This window comes from Lissotriton vulgaris, chromosome 7 (assembly GCF_964263255.1).
Source record: "Lissotriton vulgaris chromosome 7, aLisVul1.2, whole genome shotgun sequence".
In the NCBI taxonomy this organism is placed as follows: Eukaryota; Metazoa; Chordata; class Amphibia; order Caudata; family Salamandridae; genus Lissotriton; species Lissotriton vulgaris.
The window spans coordinates 556,640,488-556,660,222 of record NC_141695.1 but is presented as its reverse complement, the minus strand read 5'-3'; positions in this window follow the sequence as shown (position 1 = coordinate 556,660,222).

Below are 19,735 nucleotides of genomic sequence, written 5' to 3'. Positions count from 1 at the left end.
GAGGGAGTGGTATCAGTTCCGGTTGATCAGAGAGGGCCTTACGTCGCAGTTGCTACATCGGGCGTCGTTGAGCCTTTTCTGTTGGACACTGGTGCAGCGAAAAGTTCTATCATGTATTCAAAAATCCCTGGCGCACCTTTGTCTGGCTTAACAAATGTTTCCGTTGGATTCTCTGGCGCCCCCGTTAGCAATCCAGTTTCTCGCCCTGTGCCCCTTAAAATTGGGCCTCGTGAGCTAGAAGCTCCGTTGATTTTGACTACGGGTTGTGGTGAAAATCTTTTGGGCCTGGATTTGCTTAAACGTTTGTACGCAACTTTGTATTGTTCTCCTGCGGGTGTAAAGCTTACGTTAGGAGAAAGGGTTGTCTCTCCTATGTATTTATCCCTCGATAAGCTCCCACCGGAATTGAGTTCTCTTCCTGCGTCTTTGTGGGCAACAGGTCCAAATGATGTGGGCCTACTTGATATCTCCCCTTATGTTGTTCAGTTGAAATCTAATGTGCGATTGCCACGTATTCCCCAATATCGTATCTCCCTTGATGGTGAACGAGCACTGTTGGCGATCATCTATGATTTGATCGAGAAAGATGTTATTGAAGAGACTCGGGGAAACGTGTGCAACAGCCCTGTGCTGCCCATTCTTAAACGCACTGATCCTTCAAAACCGCCTGTTTATCGTTTTGTTATCGATTTACGGGAGGTAAATAAAATTGTGGTTCCTCAATTTCCTGTTGTGCCTGACATCACGGCGCTACTGACTCTGATCCCAGCTTCTGCATCATGGTTTTCGGTGATTGACTTGAAAAATGCGTTTTTCAGCATCCCGATTGCCGAAGAGAGCAGGGACCTTTTCGGTTTCTCTCTCGGTGGACGCAGCTTCCGGTTCAAACGCGCTCCTCAAGGCTACTGTGAAAGTCCATCCATTTACAGTCAAGCCTTGAAGGGTCAACTGGATGCATTTAGGTTGCCGGTTGGTGCGGCCTTGATTCAATACGTCGACGACTTATTGGTGGCTGCAGACACTCTGGACATTTGCAAAATTGCTACGGTGTCGTTGCTGCAACATCTCTGTGAGTTAAATCACAAGGTGTCACCTTCTAAACTCCAATATTGTTGTCAAGAAGTAACCTATCTAGGTCACTTATTGTCAAAGGAGGGAAGGAGATTGACCCCAGAGAGAATTGCAGCGATTGCGCGAATGGCTGTGCCAAAAACCCAAAGAGATGTGCGTGCCTTTCTAGGTATCACGTCGTACTGCAGGCAATGGATTCCTAATTTTTCATTGCTAGCGAAACCATTGGTAGCTCTTACGTGCAAGGATGTTTCAACTCCTTTACCATGGACGGAAGAATGTCAGAAAAGTTTTTCTGAACTGCGTGATTCATTGTGTTCGGCTCCTGTGTTAGGTACCCCTGATTACAGTAAGCCGTTTACGTTATATGTTCATGAGAGGGAAGGTTGTGCTTTGAGTGTCTTAACGCAACCTTTCGGTGGTAAGCAACGTTCATGTGCATATTTTTCCTCGACCTTGGACCCAGTAGCTAGAGCATTGCCGAGTTGTTTACGAGCAACAGCGGCAGCTGCGGTCTCCATCCGACAATCAGCAGGATTGGTCATGGATAATATGCTTACGGTGATGGTTCCGCATGCAGTCGATACTCTTTTGAATCGAACGAAAACTCAGCACTTGACGAGTGCGAGGTTGTCTGGGTACGAATTGACGCTCTTGGCAAGCCACATTCAGATAAAACGTTGTAATGTTCTGAACCCGGCAACTTTGTTACCAATTAGCACAGAGTCAGATGAAGTAGCAGAACATGACTGCTACTTGAGGACTGAAGAGGAAACGAAAGGTCGAGTGGACCTTAAAAACACCCCATTGGAAGATCCGGATGGCACCTTGTATGTGGATGGGTCATGTTTTAAGTTGCCGAATGGCGATGTGACTACTGCTTATGCTGTTGTAACGCTGAATACTGTTGTTGAGACTGCAAGGTTGAATCAGAATTCTGCCCAAGCTGCGGAGCTGATTGCTCTTACTAGAGCATGTGTGTTAGCGAAAGGGAAACGTGTGAATGTGTTTACTGACAGTCAATACGCGTTTGGTGTTGCTCACAGCTTTGGACGATTGTGGAGAGAGAGAGGTTTCTTGACGTCGCACGGTACGAAGATACAGCATGGCCAGCTTGTGAATGATCTTTTGGATGCATTGACTTTGCCTACGCAAGTTGCGATTGTTAAATGTAGTGCGCATCGTAAGGTGACGGATGATGTTGGTCGTGGTAACGCGTTTGCGGATGAGACTGCTAAGGAGACTGCCCGAAACCTTAGCACTCGAATGTATGTGACGAGTTCGGTTAGGTGGCCTACAGAATCGAGTATGTGTGAAGACACTATCGAAAGTGTGAAAGCAATTCAGAATGAGGCCACCGAGACTGAAAAGACGAAGTGGAAAGAAAGTACGGGAAAGTTGGATGCGAATGGTTGTTGGATTGATTTGTCGGATCAGAAAAGATGGTTGTTGCCTGATGCGTATGTGCTGGCCGTTGTGACAATGGCGCATGGGTTAGCACATATTAGCGCGAAAGGTATTTGTAAGTTGCTGGCTCCTGTGTGGAAGAATGATGGCATTACGAAATGTGCTGAACGTCTGGTGAAGAATTGTATGGTGTGTATAATGTACAATCCTGGCAAAGGAACCCCAACTCCTCCTGGCAGTTTTGCTCCCCCTTCGTATCCCTTTGAGGTGATTCAATTGGACTTCATCCATATGGAGCGATGCAATAACCTGAAATACGTTTTAGTTGTGGTTTGCGCATTCTCCCGATGGATCGAGGCCTATCCCCTCAAAGACAATACTGCTTTGTCTACTGCGAAAATCCTACTGAAGGAATACTTTCCTCGGTATGGAATGCCTAGAGTCGTGTGGTCAGATAACGGAAGTGAGTTTGTTGGAAGTGTGATGAAGAGTGTGTGTAAGGGCCTTGGAATTAATCAGAAATTCCACAGCGCCAATCATCCCCAGTCAGCTGGATTGGTTGAAGGGTACAATGGCACCCTTAAACTAAAGTTAGCGAAGATTCAGGCTACGACTGGTCTTTCGTGGCCTGACGCTTTACCTTTAGCATTACTGTCAACTAGGGCGACTGTACACTCCCGAGTAGGGCTTAGTCCCTATGAAATAGTGTTCGGCCGTCCTGCGAATGTGTGGGGGGTTCCTAGGCCAGGAATGTTTTCTGATCTTGAGTACCCAATGTTGATCGATTATCTACATGACTTGACTGCTAAACTGAGGTTAATTCACCAACAGGTTTACGACGCATTGCCGACGCAGACAGAGGGTCCAGGCCACCAGCTCCAGCCCGGAGACTGGGTGGTGACAAGGAACTTTTCACGCAAAAATAACCTGGACCCGAGCTTCACCGGACCCTACCAGGTGCTCCTGGTCACGAGGACTGCCGTTCGTCTTGAGGGACGTAAGAATTGGGTGCATGCTACGCACACCAAACGAGTCCCCATCCCTTTGCCGGCAGACCCGTGGGTAAGGAGGGGCATTGCGTCATCTGAAACAGAAACATTGCCGGCGTTTGTGCCTTTTAGCGACGCACAGCTTGTTGAAGAATCCTCAGCGCAGCAGAAAGACACTGTTGAACAATTAGCATCAAAAGACTCAAGACCAGAACACTCAACTGATCAGCAGGACGCTGTCTCTTCAACGGATCCTTTGTTTGACGAGCAGACACGTCCTGGGAAAACTCGATACTTTTTGCGATCTCGCACTAAGGACAAATAAAAAGATCTTGCCTTGCCGTATTGACAACTGCGTTATCCCGTTTTCCGTGATCAGTTTTGAACTTTCGTATTACTGTAATTATTTTGTATATATATTGAGCTTCATTCCTTGTATTTTTTCCTTTACAGCTGAGAGACTTTGTTTTTGCATACGTACATATTGTGCATTGAAGGCCGTAGGGCCGCGCGCGTACTTCCTTCTGGACAGTAGGTCTTGACGCTAGGTTAAAGGCCGTCGGTTCCTGGGAACTCCTAGGGATTGACTATTGCTGCACAGAACGAAGTGCGTCAAGAAACGTTGCGGACGGTCGTAGGGAATGGCATTCTCGAAGCTGAATGATTTGGAGGGAGCTCAAGTCCACAGATTCAAGCTGCAGCAACTCAGTCGTACCAAATGTTTCATATTCCAACTGTTTGTATTGTTTTTGACTGCTTCTGCATTATTGGCGGGTGGGGTGTATTATACGATGTCTTACTTCTTACCTGCTACACCTACTCCTACTCCTTACCCTAATCTTACCTCTACTGCTTCTCCCCATTCCTTTCATATGTTACCGGAACACGAGCAGGCTAGACGTGTAGAATTCCGCAACAATTCCTTTATTCAGCTCCTTCATCAGCATCAGTTAGTGGTTAACACTACTAATTGTTGGGTGTGTGGGTTGATGCCGCATACTACAGATAAGGGAATTCCATATCTGGTGTTACCGTATAGTTCCCAAGGGTCAGCTCGAGCATTTCAAACAATGTTTTGAAGCGCACTGGGTTTCCACCCCATTCGAGAACCACGTTCCCCCTACTCTGGTCCCACCTCGTATCGAAAACCTTTGTCAATAGCAATAGAGGATTTAGATAGTGATATCTATGATCCCTCGCTTATTCCCGAAGAAGAGGTACAAGCTTATAGAGTCCTAAGTAGAGGTGAATATAGTGTGTTCACTAGCGAAAAGCAGCTTAAAAGCTCGCCTCCGATATGGGTCGTACCCCACACTGGTAATTTTTGTCTTATGGGTCGTGGCCGAAGATCGCAAGCCCGACTTGGAGCAAGTGCTTGCACTGAAAATTACATTCTGCCGATGTCCTCGTCCCCTGTGTTTCTGGCTGCCAAGGGTACATACTTTATCTGCTATGATCGTGCATACACATGGTTGCCCGCTGACTTCATGGGCTCATGTTTCATTGCAAATCTGTTGCCTCCGACGTTTACTGTAGATGCCGATTATCATAAGACTAGAGTTGTACGAGGCGTAATTAGCGAAGAGGATACTGCCGGTAAAGAGGCAGGAGACTTTTTCAAGGGTTTCCTCCCGTTTTGGGGACCTATGGTCAATAGTAGGAACCTGAGACAGTTGACTCGAGTGGTAGAATCGACAGCTAATATCACTGCCAGTGCCCTTGGTAATATCACCACAGAACTTCAGGCGGAGAGACTTATGACGTTACAAAACCGTATGGTTTTAGATGTCATCTTAGCAGATCGAGGTGGGGTATGTAAGGTGATCCATTCGAGCTGCTGCATTTTCATTCCAGATAATGCTCCTACTGTCTATCAAGCCATCTCGAGGTTGCATAAGATCTCCGAATCCATACACGTGGATGTAGGGGATTGGACGCTACTTGGATGGTTTTGGGGCCTGATGTCGACTTGGGGTTGGAAGATTCTGATGATCATCGGAGTCGTTGTAGTGTTCCTGTTCACGTGTTGCCTTTGTGTGCAGTGTGGTCCTGCCTTATGTGGCCTCTGTGCTACAACGTGTATGAGACAACCATCTGTTACCAAGGGGACTCGGTTGGACAGAGCTATGCTACAGCAACATCTCGATGGTCTGATGAATATCGAATATGATTCCGACTAGTGCTTGCCTACATGAGGGCAAAAGGAGCGTCTGTGGTTCCGTGACAATTGTAAGTGGTGTTTTCGACTCGCACGAATATGGTCGAGTCTGGTATCTATGAACCGCAAATGACGAGTTTAGTAAGTGTGCGCAGTTTCGCTGTGCTAACTTAAACCGTTCGTTTGTTATGTGGGTTTTTCATCTGTACCCACGGGTTCCATCTTAGATACGGCATCCATTTTGTCTCTTGCCCTCAAGTAGCCAGCGAACGGACGTTGTCCGCTTCGCGACCCTGGGACTCCCAAGATATTTGCGGAAGACACATGTTCTTTGTAAGTGTCTTTATGACGAGGGGGATGTTACTGTAAGGCAGATGGCGCCGCTCGAGGCTCATCTTGCCGCACGGACTTATTGTCTCAGCCGTGCATCTCATTAGGCACGTCCCTTTGATGCCTGTATCTCGTGTTTCCCGTTACCTCCCCTTTTACACCCTTTCCGATCTCCCCACTGTCTCCGTCTTCCTCTACACCTGTCCTTGTTCCTATTTCGATCTGTTTTACTGCTGATTGGAATTTGCTAATGGTGGGAAGATGGTTTTTACAGTTGGGAACCACCAAATGTTTCCGCACTTATGTTCCGGACCTCATGTGTTTCAAAGTGACCAAAGTGACCCCTCTGGGGGATAATGGTGGGAACCGGGTTGTAAACTTTTGTGTTCAATGTTATCCTATGGGTAAAAACTGTATAAAAGGAGCGATCCACAGAACCAATTCGAAGCAGTCTCCCCAAGTTGCACGCTGTGTACTTGTCGTGATCTCTGTGTTCCCTGCAGCAAATAAACCTTGAATCTTTGACGTCGAAGGAAGTGTCCCGTGTCTCTGTGACTCGTACGCCGGAGCAGGTTACCCACGAAGGTTTCAGGTGTTGTGCCCTGGCACCGCTGGGTCTTAAAGAACCCAGTCCTTCAATTGTGGGAGTGGCTGTATGGATGAGTGTATACTTGTATTAGTGATTATATAAGAGAGTAATTATGCGTTATTATCTGTATGAATAAATGAGGTGGTGTGTATATAACTGTGTAGGTGAGTAAATGGAACTGTAATTGATTATTTGCATTACTGACTAGAATGAGTACATGACTGACTAGGATGAGTGGTGGTGTGTGCGTGTCTGTATAGGTGTATGAGTGCATATGATAGTGGTGTATTGATCAGTGACTACATGTATGAATGGCTGTATGGTTGAATGAGTGCATGTGTCTGTAGACCTATGAATTAGTAAGTGTGTTTATAGTAGCTGGCATTGGTGTGTGGATGGTACTCTGTATTTTACAGGGGGTATATCAAAGGTTATATTAGGGTGTAATGAGGTGCATCAGATTGTCACATGGATGATGTTATCAGTGATGTCATCAGTGATGTAATTTGAGATGTCATCAGTGATGTCACTGACCATGTCATGAATGATGTAATATGTGACGTCATCAGCAGTGCATTGCGGGGGGGCAAGTTATAGTTAGCTCAACTAACTATAACAGTGGAATTTCTATGGTTTTGTATGAGTGAAATGTCCAACTAACTATAACGTCCCTGAAACCTATGGTTTTTTCAGTGAATTTCAAAGGTTTTTTAAATGCTAATTTGTAATTATAACGTCCCTGAAACCTATTTTCTTTCAGTGAATTACAAAGCTTTTTTTAAATGCTAATTTATAATTATTTTCTTCTTTAAACCTATAGTTTTTTCAGTGATTTTAAATTATCACTTCATTGTCAACGTAGAGAAAACAGCCAATATCCCCAGTTTTCCAGCAATAGCTTCCACCAAAAACAAAAAAAAATTGTCACAAATGAGAACAACAACTAACGGTAATATTATACAGAGTAGACGTCCCCGTGCAAAAATTAACACAAAAGCACAAGTTCTTGATATTTACGACAGCCAAATCTGGGGTGCGATCCAAAAACAGGGAATAAGCCACATTTGCAGTAGGAATCTAACATCTACATTTTACTGGTGTAAACCAGGATGACTACCTACAATGTGAATGGGATTGCAGCCCAGAATTACATCTGAAGCGCAACATATGTCATAGAGTTACTGATCACGCAGCTCAAACACCCATGAAGGCCACAACACTCACTGCCACCACCCTCAGGACGTCCCACCTGGACCACCCCCTCCCTACTACCACTGAGGCAGCGCAGAACAGGACAGCGGACCTTCCAAAAACTGCATGATCCCTCAGCCACACAATACTTGAATGTTGGCAGATACGGCAAGCAAATATGTGTGAAGGACACAACTCATCCATCAATAATAATAATGCACACAATACCAAGTGTAGCGGTGATGTGCTGGACAGACCTAACTATACAGACCATAATACTCTCCATCTGTCCATATACTGCTGGTGCTTGTAGAGTTGTGCACAATAGACGCAACCATGGTACCTCAGGCAGTGGAGAAGATCTCGGACATGCACCTGTGTTGTCCTCCTCTGAAAGTGGAAGCGCAGTGGGCTGGTCCAATGTACGCCCCTTCATCTTAGGAGTATGAATAACTAAGCCGGGGCTCTGGGCTTGGTTCACTTGTGAACCGTGAAGACGAACGTGTCTGCCAGAGCAGCGGGCCTCACCCTGCTACGTGGCTGCCGCCATGACCGCAGGTCTCCTTGACACAGGCCCCCTGTGACCCCAGTGGCACAGCACCGCAGACTTATGTCTATAGAAACTACTGCCTTCGATCTACACTGTGGACAGCAGGCATCACAATGCAGATGGAGCAGCGATTGCAGATGACGCAGTCCAGTACGCAAGACACATTACTCCCAGTGCGGCCCTCTCAGACCAGGCATCATCGCAGGGTGAGCACATGCTGAAAGCTTTGAGTGCCACTAACTCAGTGCACCACAAGCCATTACCACGTGGCCTTTTTAAGGCAGAATTCAAAAGACATTGGTCCGAGGGCGGCCCCCCCGGACCACGCATCATTGCAGGATATGTACACGCTGAGCGCCAAAGGTACTACTAACTCAGTGCACCATAAGTCATCGTCACGTGGCCTTATTGAGGTAGAATTCCATAGTAAAAAGACATTGGTCCGAGTGGGGCCCCCCGGACCACGCATCATCGCAGGATACGTACACGCTCAGTGCCAAAGTTACTACTACTAACTCAGTGCACCATAAGTCATCGCCACGTGGCATTTTTAAGGCAGAATTCAATAGGCAAAAGGCATTCCTCCAAGTGCGACCCCCCCGGACCACGCATCATCGCAGGATACATACACGCTGAGCGCCAAAGGTACTACTAACTCAGTGCACCATAAGTCACCGCCACATGGCCTTATTAAGGCTGAATTCAATAGACCAAAGGAATTGGTCCTAGTGCAGGCTCCCGGACCGCGCATCATTGCAGGATACATAAACGCTGAGCGCCAAAGGTACTACTAACTCAGTGCACCATAAGTCTCTGCCACATGGCCTTATTAAGGCTGAATTCAATAGACCAAAGGAATTGGTCCGAGTGCAGGCCCCCGGACCGCGCATCATCGCAGGGTACATACACGCTCAGTGCCAAAGGTACCACTAACTCAGTGCACCATAAGTCATTGCCATGTGGCCTTATTGAGGCAGAATTCAATAGACAAAAGATATTGCTCCAAGTGCGGCCCCCCCCCCGGACCATGCATCATTGCAGGGTAAGTAAACGCTGAGCGCCAAAGGTACTACTAACTCAGTGCACCATAAGTCATCGCAAGGAAGAGTGAACAGTTTTATGTCAGCAGTGAGGCATACTATCACTTGAAAAGCACCCAAAAATACTTATAATATTAAGAGAACAGAAGAATCAAAGTACATTAATGATTGCAATCCGGTGATTTTGAAGATGTGGAATGCAAATACGGACATACAACATGTTGCAGATTACTCAATTGCTGTTTCTCGCTATGTCAAGTCATATATTACCAAGTTTGAGAAGACAGAATTGAAAGAAATGTGGGAAGAAATTACACAAGAGAAGAAACTTAGCAAAAAATTGTACAGCTTCAGCTTGAAGATGCTTTCAAATCGAGAAATTTGATCCTACGAATGTTCGGATCGATAGACATCTGCAAGTTTATATTCAAAGTCAAGAAGAATCATCTGGATAAGTCTAGATCTTTTTGCGGCACGAAATCGAGTTTTAATATAAATGATATAAAACAAGTTTGTGATGATATAAAGTTACGTTTCTTTGCTAGTCAAGAGAAGTGTACAGAAAATAACAGTTTGATAATTGTACATGTTGAAGAAGAGATGGAAATAATACTGCTGTGAGGTTTTAAAGAGAAATAGCAAAGTTTAAAGTACTTTCTGCTGAAAATCCCAACTATGTTTGTATTTGTTCACGATGTACTCATAATAAAATTCAAACTAGGAATGTAGATGTGTTTTTAAAAAGTGAAAAGGATAACAATGATAAAGAGAAAGAAATTCCTACTTATCTGTTTATGGAAGCTCGTTTTAAGTTATGTACTGTACAATGTATTTGTAAATATTGCTACAATAAATTAGAACAAAACAAAATGTCAGCTAGAGCTGTCCATAATGACTTAGAATTAGTTGCTATACCTCCTAAACTTACAGATTTAAATACATATAAGGCCATCCTTACACAATCTGTGCACCCTTTTCAGGCTATAATTTGTATACAGCCTAAAACAGGTAAGCTGTTTTCAACAGATCTTTAAAGAGCTTTCAAAGGAAGAGTTGTATATTTACCTTTAGATTTTAAGAAAAATGTTGAAACTGTTAGTGTAGACAGAGACGATACTGAACCTGTAGTCATTCTTGTTAATGGTGTACCCACAAAAGTCGGAAAATATGGCAACAGTTAGTAGATGTCAGGAAAGTCCAAACGGCTACATTATATCTGGTGCAAAACCATATTTACTATAAAATTGTAAATGTAGAAAGAGAAGAAGTTACTTTAGAAGATGAAACACATATTTCAAGTGAACAATTCAAGAAAAGAAGAAATTTACGAACATTGTACTATACATCCTCTACATTCAAAAGAACTGATAGGACATACTATTGAATTGTTCCAGATGAAAAAAGCAAAACGAACTCACATGATTGTGTGGGAAACAAGTTTGGAAGCTGGTTGTTTTCCACAGCTATTCCTTACTGGAAAAGGGGGACGATATGATGAACGGCCAGTTCAGATTCTAGCTTCAGAATACCGTACTTTACAACTGTACTCATATCAACCAAGATTTCCTCAGTGTATTTCATAAATGTTTCATCTTTTGTTCCATATACCTACACTGCGGTCAGCAGAGCTCACAATTTACATTAAAACATGATTTATCTATTACAGAGACAATTGTACTCTATGTCCTCGGACTTTGTCAAGAGGAAGTGACTAAAAACATTCCTCAATGTCTGTGCTGACTACTGCCTTCAATGTACACTAGCGATAGCAGGGCTCACAATTCACATCGAGTTGCGTTTCTGTGGCTCGCCCGCACCACGCATCATTGCCGGCTGCGCACATGCTAAATGCTTCTAATGCCCCTATCTCAGTGCAGCACAACTCATGCACCTTTTCTGGTATAATATTTTGTGTATAATTTTACACCTGCTGTCCTACCTCAGTGTATTACAAGTCATGAACCTTTTACGATAGAATCTTTTCTGTATGATTTCATATCTGGTACCCGTACCTTAGTGCAGCACAAATCATTCACCCTTTATGATTGAATCTCTGTGTCTGATCCAATGATTACTGTTGTTCTTGTTGCCAGCACCAACCATTCCAGGAGGGTTGGCTTACAATCACCCCAAACGCATCCACCACAGACGTCACTGGACATGTGACCCTAGTAATAAAAAGGAGTCGAGCGTACGTGCCGGTACCCAGTTCCAATATCTTTCTGTGTCACCGTAATTCACCGTACCTTCCATGTTGGCCATATTGTTGGACGTAGCTCACAGAGTGACACTTTGGTTTGTGCAACCTGGGTGACGGTAGCACTCCAACACGGACACCCGCATCCACTTTAAAGCTTTCTATGGCCCAAAGCCAACCAAAAAGTGGCCCACACTAGCCAGATATTGCTACTTTAGGGAAGGAGGGGCTGGGACAGCGTCAAGCAGTTGGTGAATGCATTGGAATTGATGTTGCAGCAGGATGCCAAGTAAATATTTGCCTAATAAAGAGCTTTAACATACTACTTTGCTGGAGCCCTGTATTTATATTTATAATCTGGCAACTTGCACAAACCAAACGTTTACCACACAACCGGCAAAACATGGCCCAATTGTGCGTGATCTAGCCCAATCTGGCAACATTGATGCCACTGCCACTCCCTCACAGCTGGTATACACCCACAACACACCCATCCAGCACAGGCGTCACAGGACACGTGACCCTACTAATATAAAAGACAGTGCGCATGTGCTCTACGTCATTTTAAAGTTTAGAGTGCATGGCCTCACTTCTCACTGAGTTAGTAGCACTGCAAGCACTGAGCAGGTGTACAACCTGCGATGATGATATGTGCACTAGTATGTCCTCTGCCATGGCGTTATCAAGACTCAGTTCCAAATGTGAGACCTATTACTTTTCAGAACGGAGCTGCATGATGTGGAGGGTGCCGTGGCCGCGAAAAGTGAGCAGTGAGGCCTTGGTGCGCAGCGTCTGGCAGATACCTCTGGGCAGTGGGAGTGCATCGGGTACAGCAGCCTGAATGCAGAAAGACAGCAGAGCGATTTAGGCGTACCCACTCGTATATACTCTGCCACAGTGGCAGATTGGTAACGCAGGCACTAGTGCAATGCCCGAGGGGCCAGTGCCGAGTTCCAACTGTGGGTTGCTTTTTGGAGCAGTCTTGGGGCAGATTTGGGAGGTGTCACTGTTGTTTGGATACAGCTAGCGGCCTAGTGGGTGTCTGAATGACCTCGCATTTAGCGACAGGCACAGGTGTCACTTTCTTTCTCTTGCAGGGCCACCCATAAATGTATGCATACCTAACAGGGTTGGGGGTCTGAGCAGAAGTGGCCTCACTTGTTTTTAAGTCACCAGTGTTAACAAATCCATGCATTTTTTTGTATCTCCCCACCCCCCTTTTTTAAATAAAATTTTGCTGAAGCAGTGTTTTGAGGAAAGGCAATATGCAAATGTGGGACTCTTTTGTTTTTAGCGTGCCCGGGCCGATTTTGAATCCTAATCCAACACTGCTCTGCCATTACTAATTCTGTACTATGTTTCCGATGTTGGAGCTTGAGAGTTCCACTAGATCATGGCACGTGGTTGGAGACAGAGCTGTGGCGTAAAGGTAAGCTGTGACGGTTTTGTACACAGTGTGGGCATTCAGTGCCCCTCCTCATCTCTTCCTATCTCTCCCTCCCACTCTTTCTATCTCCCTCTTCCTCTTACACTGTTTGTCTCTTTCTCTCTCTCTCTCTCTCTCTCTCTCTCTCTCACTCACTCTTCCTCTGTTTCTCTGTTCCTCTTTCTCACTCTCTTTCTCTCTCTCTTTCTCTCTCTCACTGTTTCTCTCTCTCCCTTTGTCTTTCTCACTCTTTCTCTCTGTCTTCTTCTCATTTTCTTTCTTTTTCTCTCTCTTTCTCTTTCTCTCACTCTCACGGTTTCTCTCTTTCTATCTATCTTCCTCTCACTCTTTCTTTCTCTCTCTCTCTCTCTCTTCCTTTGTCCTTTGATGGACGCATGAAGCACAATCTTATCTTGCTTTTTATCTAACAGGCTGTGAATCACGAATCAACGTTCACCCCCGCCAACACCACCAAAGCTGATCGCGCAAAAAATCTTCAATGATGCGTAGCCATCCTGAACGCATGACAAAGTTGCTTCGGCACACGCCAGTGATGGAAGGTGAGCAGAGAGACTTCTTTCCACAGCAGCCGGTAGTTACCTCTGGGCAATGGGAGTGGATTGTGTGCAGCAGTCTGGGCGCATAAAAGCGCACAGACATCTCAGAGCAATGAGAGTGGATGGGGTGCACCAGTCTCATTGCGCATTAGCGAAACAGAGAATTACGCATGTGCAGTTGTATGTACTCTGCAATTACTAATTCTATACTATCTTTCAGATCATTAAACTTGAGGGCTGCACTATCACCCAGCGCGTGGTTGGAGACACACCGGTTGCACAAAGGTGAGCTGCGAAGATTTTCTCCAGTGTCAACATTCCCTCTCCATCTCTTCCTTTCTCTCTCTCACACTTTCTATCTTTCTCTGTCTCTTACTCTGTCTCTCATTCTTTCTTTCTCTCTCCATCTCTCTCACACTTTCTCTCTCTCACTCTCTCTCACTCTATCTCTCTCTCTTCCTCTCTGTCACACTGTTTCTCTCTTTCTATATTCCTTGTGTCTTATTCTTTCTCTCTTTTTCACTCGCTCTTTCTCCTCCTCTCTCTTTCTCTCTTAGTCTGTATTCCTCTCTCTCACTCTTTCTCTCTCTGTCTTTCTCTCTCTCATTCTTTCTCTCTCTGTCTTCCTTTCTCTCACACTGTTTCTCTTTCTCTCTTTCTTGTATCGTACTCTTTCTCTCTTTCTCTCTCTTATTCTTTCTCTTTCTCTGTCTTCCTCTCTCTCTTTCTCTTTCTCTCTTTCTCTGTCTTCCTCTCTCTCGCTCACTCTTTTTCTCTTCCTCTCTCTCTCTTCCTCTCTCTCACTCTTCCTCTCTCTCTCTATCCCCTTTGCTGGACGCATGACGAACCATTTTATCTTTATTTTTGTCTTGCAGGCTGTGAATCACAAATGGACCTGCAATGACACGCCACGGCTGTACATAGTTTTATTTGTTGTTGCTTTGTGCTAAAAAATGTTTTATATGTAAATCTATGCATGACTAAGATTCATATTTCTCCAACCTCACAAGCAGCTTTTTATAAATAGTTCATAGTGGGATACTTCCGGGCCCAAGAAGGTTGTTGGGGGTATGCTGGTGATGTGGGAAGAGGGTGCGTTACCTTCTAATGTGGGGAGATGCAGCGTGAAAGGGGTATCGCTCACAGAAATGAGGAAATATAAACCTCCTTGAGGGGTTCATTGATACACCTGGTCCTTTTAGACCAACAAAGACAAGATTGGCACAGAAGCTGTAATATCAAGAAAACATATTTAATTACCTCACATGAGGGAGACTGAGTCATACGGTACCCTCAGGCCACTGTATAAGACAGTCTAAGGATTAAAGAGAACAGGGGCCTTATATATGCATAGGTTATATAGTCCGCATAAAACCAAGGTGAGGTCCTGGCACATAACAGCGTTAACCCTGGGCGGCATAGTGCAAAATCGTGTAGCGTAGCGTAGTTTCCATTTTTTGCCCGACCGTGAGCGAGCAAAATGACATCCTGGCGAGACTTTTTCCTCGCTCGCCTTCAAGTTGGTGATCGCGAACGAGGAAATTAAACCTCCCGGTGAGATTCTCAAAGCGGTAGCTCAGGTTTCCCATTGCGAGTGGTCCCGTATGCTCGCGACCGCTTGTGATGAGAAACTACCAGTCCGCGTTGAGAAAGTGGTTGCTCGAGTAAAAATCTACTCGAGCGGCAGAAAATTACAGCTCGCACTGTGCAAGATGCCGTTTTCAATGATTGCACGGTGTGGACAAGCATCCGGTACTGTGCAATCATCGCGAACAGCGCACTACGCAGTGCGAGTAGTGCTACGCGTATCTCGCGTAGTGCGCAGTGCGCAGTGCACTTCGTGTAGCTATGCGTAGCGCAACTACACAAACTACGCCCAGGGTTAAGGAGCATGTTTACTGACTAATACGGCTATACAAAATTTGCTTGCTCAACAAAGTGGAAGGAGAGATATTGCTCCTTACATTAGCAAGAATAGCCTGGCAGTTCTATACTAGGAGCAGGTGCATTCTAATGGCTAGGCCTTTCTGAGCATGTGCAAGCTCTGGAAGAGGGAGAAAGCACATGGCAAGCACATAGCTAACTAAGATGGCTGCCAAGTACAAAGTGGCTTTCAGCTCATGCTAACAGCGATCACTGCAATCTTTTAGCATGAGCTAAAGACATTCTTATGAGCCAGTAGGAACATCGAATATATTTATTCTCATAAATTTATCAAGATCCTAATTCATTGCTAGTTGGGCATTTTTCATTCTAAACATTTCATTAGGCCGCTATATAAAAGGTATAAGCAGGAGTACAAAGGGGACATAGCATTGGGACATAATTAACATACAGATAGCAGGAGAGAGTAATGACTATTATCACAAACAGAATCCATTTTTTTTAGCCCTAGGCAAAAAGCAAATCCTAGAACAATCTAGTCCAATTCTATGTAAAAGACATTTTCAATTGGCTTTTCCAGTGTTCCTTTTATGAGGGCTAGAGTATTTAATTAATGTACTTTTAGGAGGAGGGCAAAGTAACATTTGTTAACTGCTCAGAAGAATGTTTCTCTCGCAAAAAAAACATTATACCTAATATAAATATAACAAATATTAAAGCAGTGAAACACATTATTAAAAAAATAATCCTGGCTCCAAGGGACCAGGAGGACCACACAGGGTCAAAGGAATTAGGATGGGGAACCGCAAAGGGCTGCTCCTCCTCAAAAATGGGACGTCCAAAAGGGTACATTATTAACAAAAAGATGTCCTTGGGAAATTAAAGCCGCTATACAACCAGCCAGAGCGGAGTCTTCTCCCTGTGTCCATTTGAGCCTCACAGGCAGGCTCTTGTTGTTCCCACGGTGGAGCTGCACAACTCGCAAATCAGGAATCACGGCTCAGTTTGAGAAAAAAAGTCTTTCAACGGTGCTGTCCAGTGTCTCAGGCAGTGCACCAGTTTTGTTCACATCAATCTAACAGGCACCAAGGGCACAGCACCTGTACCCTAAACTCAAGTCCTTCCCTGACTCCTGTATTACTCTGCTGGCGCACTGCTCTTTTGTTGGGGCCAAAGATTCTCCAGTTTGCCCAGGTATCCCTTGATCAACAAACAAAGGTGCAAACTTGCATTCACTTTGGGACCAGGATTCAGGGGCTAGATGCTGGGATCTCTAAAGCAACCCTTGTTTCAAAAGGGGTCACCTCAAGCAAAAACCTCCTTGCCGTTCTGGTCGGTCTGTGACTCTCTCAGCTGGGCATCAAAAACTTGATCCACGATTTCTCCTTTCTGATTTGTAACCCCGTCTTTTGCCCAAGACAGAAGTAGGGGTACACACTTCACATCCCAGTGCTTCCTCCTTCACTGAGGCCCTAGTTGCCAGCAACGCCTGTGATGGTTACCTTCATCTTGGCTTCAAGCTGGACTGGTGCTGACTACCCAGGCTGGATCTGATGTTCGGGCCCCTCTGGCACTGGCAGTAAGGCAGCAAATATCTATTGGTGGACAGAACAAAAGGTCTTTAGACAAAGCACAGAAATAATCTATCAACAGATAGATGGTCTCAAAATACTTCCTAGTCTTGGGATGACCCACATATTAGCAAGGCACCCAAGAACCACTTCACCCATCTCAGAGTAAAGACCCTGGAACTATTACTCTATTTGAAGCAGCTAAGGAAGTCTGTGTTCATTTACTAAATTCTAAGAAAAAGAGAAAAACAATACAGAAATACTCTAAATCCTTACATTTGTGTATTCTTCATTTAAAGACCCTCAAGTAAAAAGGAAATGTTCTACACTTTTACGCATAGACTTTACATTACTTGTACAGGACTGAAGGCACTACTAAAATTATTTCTCTTGATAAAACACCTACATTGTATGCTTAGGACCATGCTCTCATGTTATAGGTGCAGAAGGTAAATCTAAAACTGCTTATTTAACAGGGATTCTTATTACATAAAGAACTAAAAAAAACTTCAACATAGTGGATACATAAATTTCTCTAGCAGAACATGTTGTGACAAACAAACTCCTATAAAACAATATTTTCTTAAAAAATGTTTGCTAAGGATCACATGGGTGTCTTTCCTGCATTCTACTTTTCATGATCCAAACTATGCAACATCAGCTCTAATAAGGACTGCTCGCTTATTTACACAGACTAGCTAAAAGTATTGATGTTATCACCTGAGAATGTTAGAACAAAAACTACCCACATCTAGTTCCCCTTAAAGATCAAATAAGGGAACAGCAATTTATACTACTCATCCTTTCGCAATTTCATCAGACAGGATGGGCAGTAGCAAAGCATATATATTTAATACATTTTATTAATGCTAACAATTTTAAAATAGTATTACTGAATAGCCAATTAAATGTCTCATGGCTATTTACTAGACAGCTTAGACAGGATAAAAAAGTGAGAAAAAGAGAGAGAAAACATACATTTGCCTACCCTTAATTTGTAGAGGAGCTAACCTCCTTCCCCCATTTCAACAGTAGGAAAACCTGAAACAGGTTTCACTTCTGTCGATACTGTCAACTCCTATTTGTAGCAACTGGACATAAACTAAGTTGTAGGAGGTAAATAGCCCATTTAGCTAGCTAGAAAACATTAATAACCAACCACCAATACTTTAGCAATTGTAGTAGTTGTAACATGAGGGTGCATGAATTCAAACTAAATCCCATCGCCTCCTTATCTCAGCCCTTGCACAGTTCTTCAAACTAAAAGCATTAGTGCTATATACATGGCGGAGCTATTCTCTTAATCAGAGTCCACATATACCATTATGTTTCCTTCTGTTCATATGAGTGCACAAAAACTAGCTTTTGCCAAAAATAGGAAGCAAAACTTCTCCTTCTCTCCCTGTGCTGTCATCTTGTCTTTCAAAACATTTCAGAGGTCGAAGTGTCAAAGCAAACCTTGCTCTGAGCCCTGCAAGGCTGCTAAAAGCAGAACTCGACCTTTAACCCTTACCAGCTGCCCTATTTTGTGCAAGGCTTTCCATGCGGCTGTTCCAATTCAAAGCAACTACGGAGAATCACAGCTGAACGGCAGTCCTGTTCCATTCCTGTTTTTCCAGTTAATTTGAGGTACGCTTAATAACTTCTGCTGTTTTTTTTTATTTAGTTTCATTTGTGCAGTGTGCAGTGTGCTTTCCTAGCAGTATGGAGGTCAGCTATTTATTCTATACCTACATGTGTGCATTTACTGAAGCCTAAGAGCAGTTTGAAAACTGCTCTGAGTGGCAGAACTGCTTTTAAAAAGTGATTTTTGCCCAATTTCGACTTTGGTGTTTGAGGCACTAAAAAATAAATACCCTACAATATTTTTGCATAAAAGGAATCCCCAGAGTGTTCCCTACATAGCCCAGGAATGGGGGATCAGAAATGCATAAGGTACACCCTTTTAAAAAAGTGTTTTGCACGCCTGGGTAAAGAGACATTTTCCATCTTAGTTCCCCCCCATTTCGGTAAAGCGCTGCTTAAATTCAACTTTGATGCTAGGAGCTCACTGTATGATAATTAGGCAGTATAGAGATAAAAACGAAACGTTTTTAGTGCACTTATTTTTAATGAACATTTTTTTTTCTTAATATAATCAAAATTCCCCCTTTTTTTATAACACCAACCCTTTTGATGGTTCCATGTATGAAAAGCAAGCCTCATTCGTTTTTGCCTTAAAATGTATTCATTTATAAATATAAGCACAGAAGCCTTACTTGAAGTATGAAAAGTCTGTGCCACTTTTCAAAGGACAATTATTATTTAACTTCAAAACCACGGATGTGCTTATGTAAAAAGGCATTAAGAAAGGAAATCCCTACTAATCTTTTTTTTTATCCTAAATAATTAAACTGTTTTTTGTAACTTTTAAAATTATGTATTTGTAATGTCTGAGCAGAGTTTAATCCTCATTTGTTCTGCCAGACAGCTTCTTCTCAGTGAGACAGTTTAAACACAGCTGTTGGAAAGCTTTTTTTCTGGTGCTGAAAGTAAGCATGTCACAGTCTATTTAAAAACGGAGGCATTTCAAAGCGGTCAAAATCTATAGTTCTATTATGTCGTGATTAGTTCAGCAACAACCAATTTACTCAGATGATGTGAATGCCTTTTAATATCTAATATAATGTGTCTAAGGAGAATGATGTAACATTTTGTATTTTAGTAATAATTATTGCAAAACACACAATTTTGTTTTTCTTCCTCTGTATGAGGCGTATTTTAATCCTATTGAAT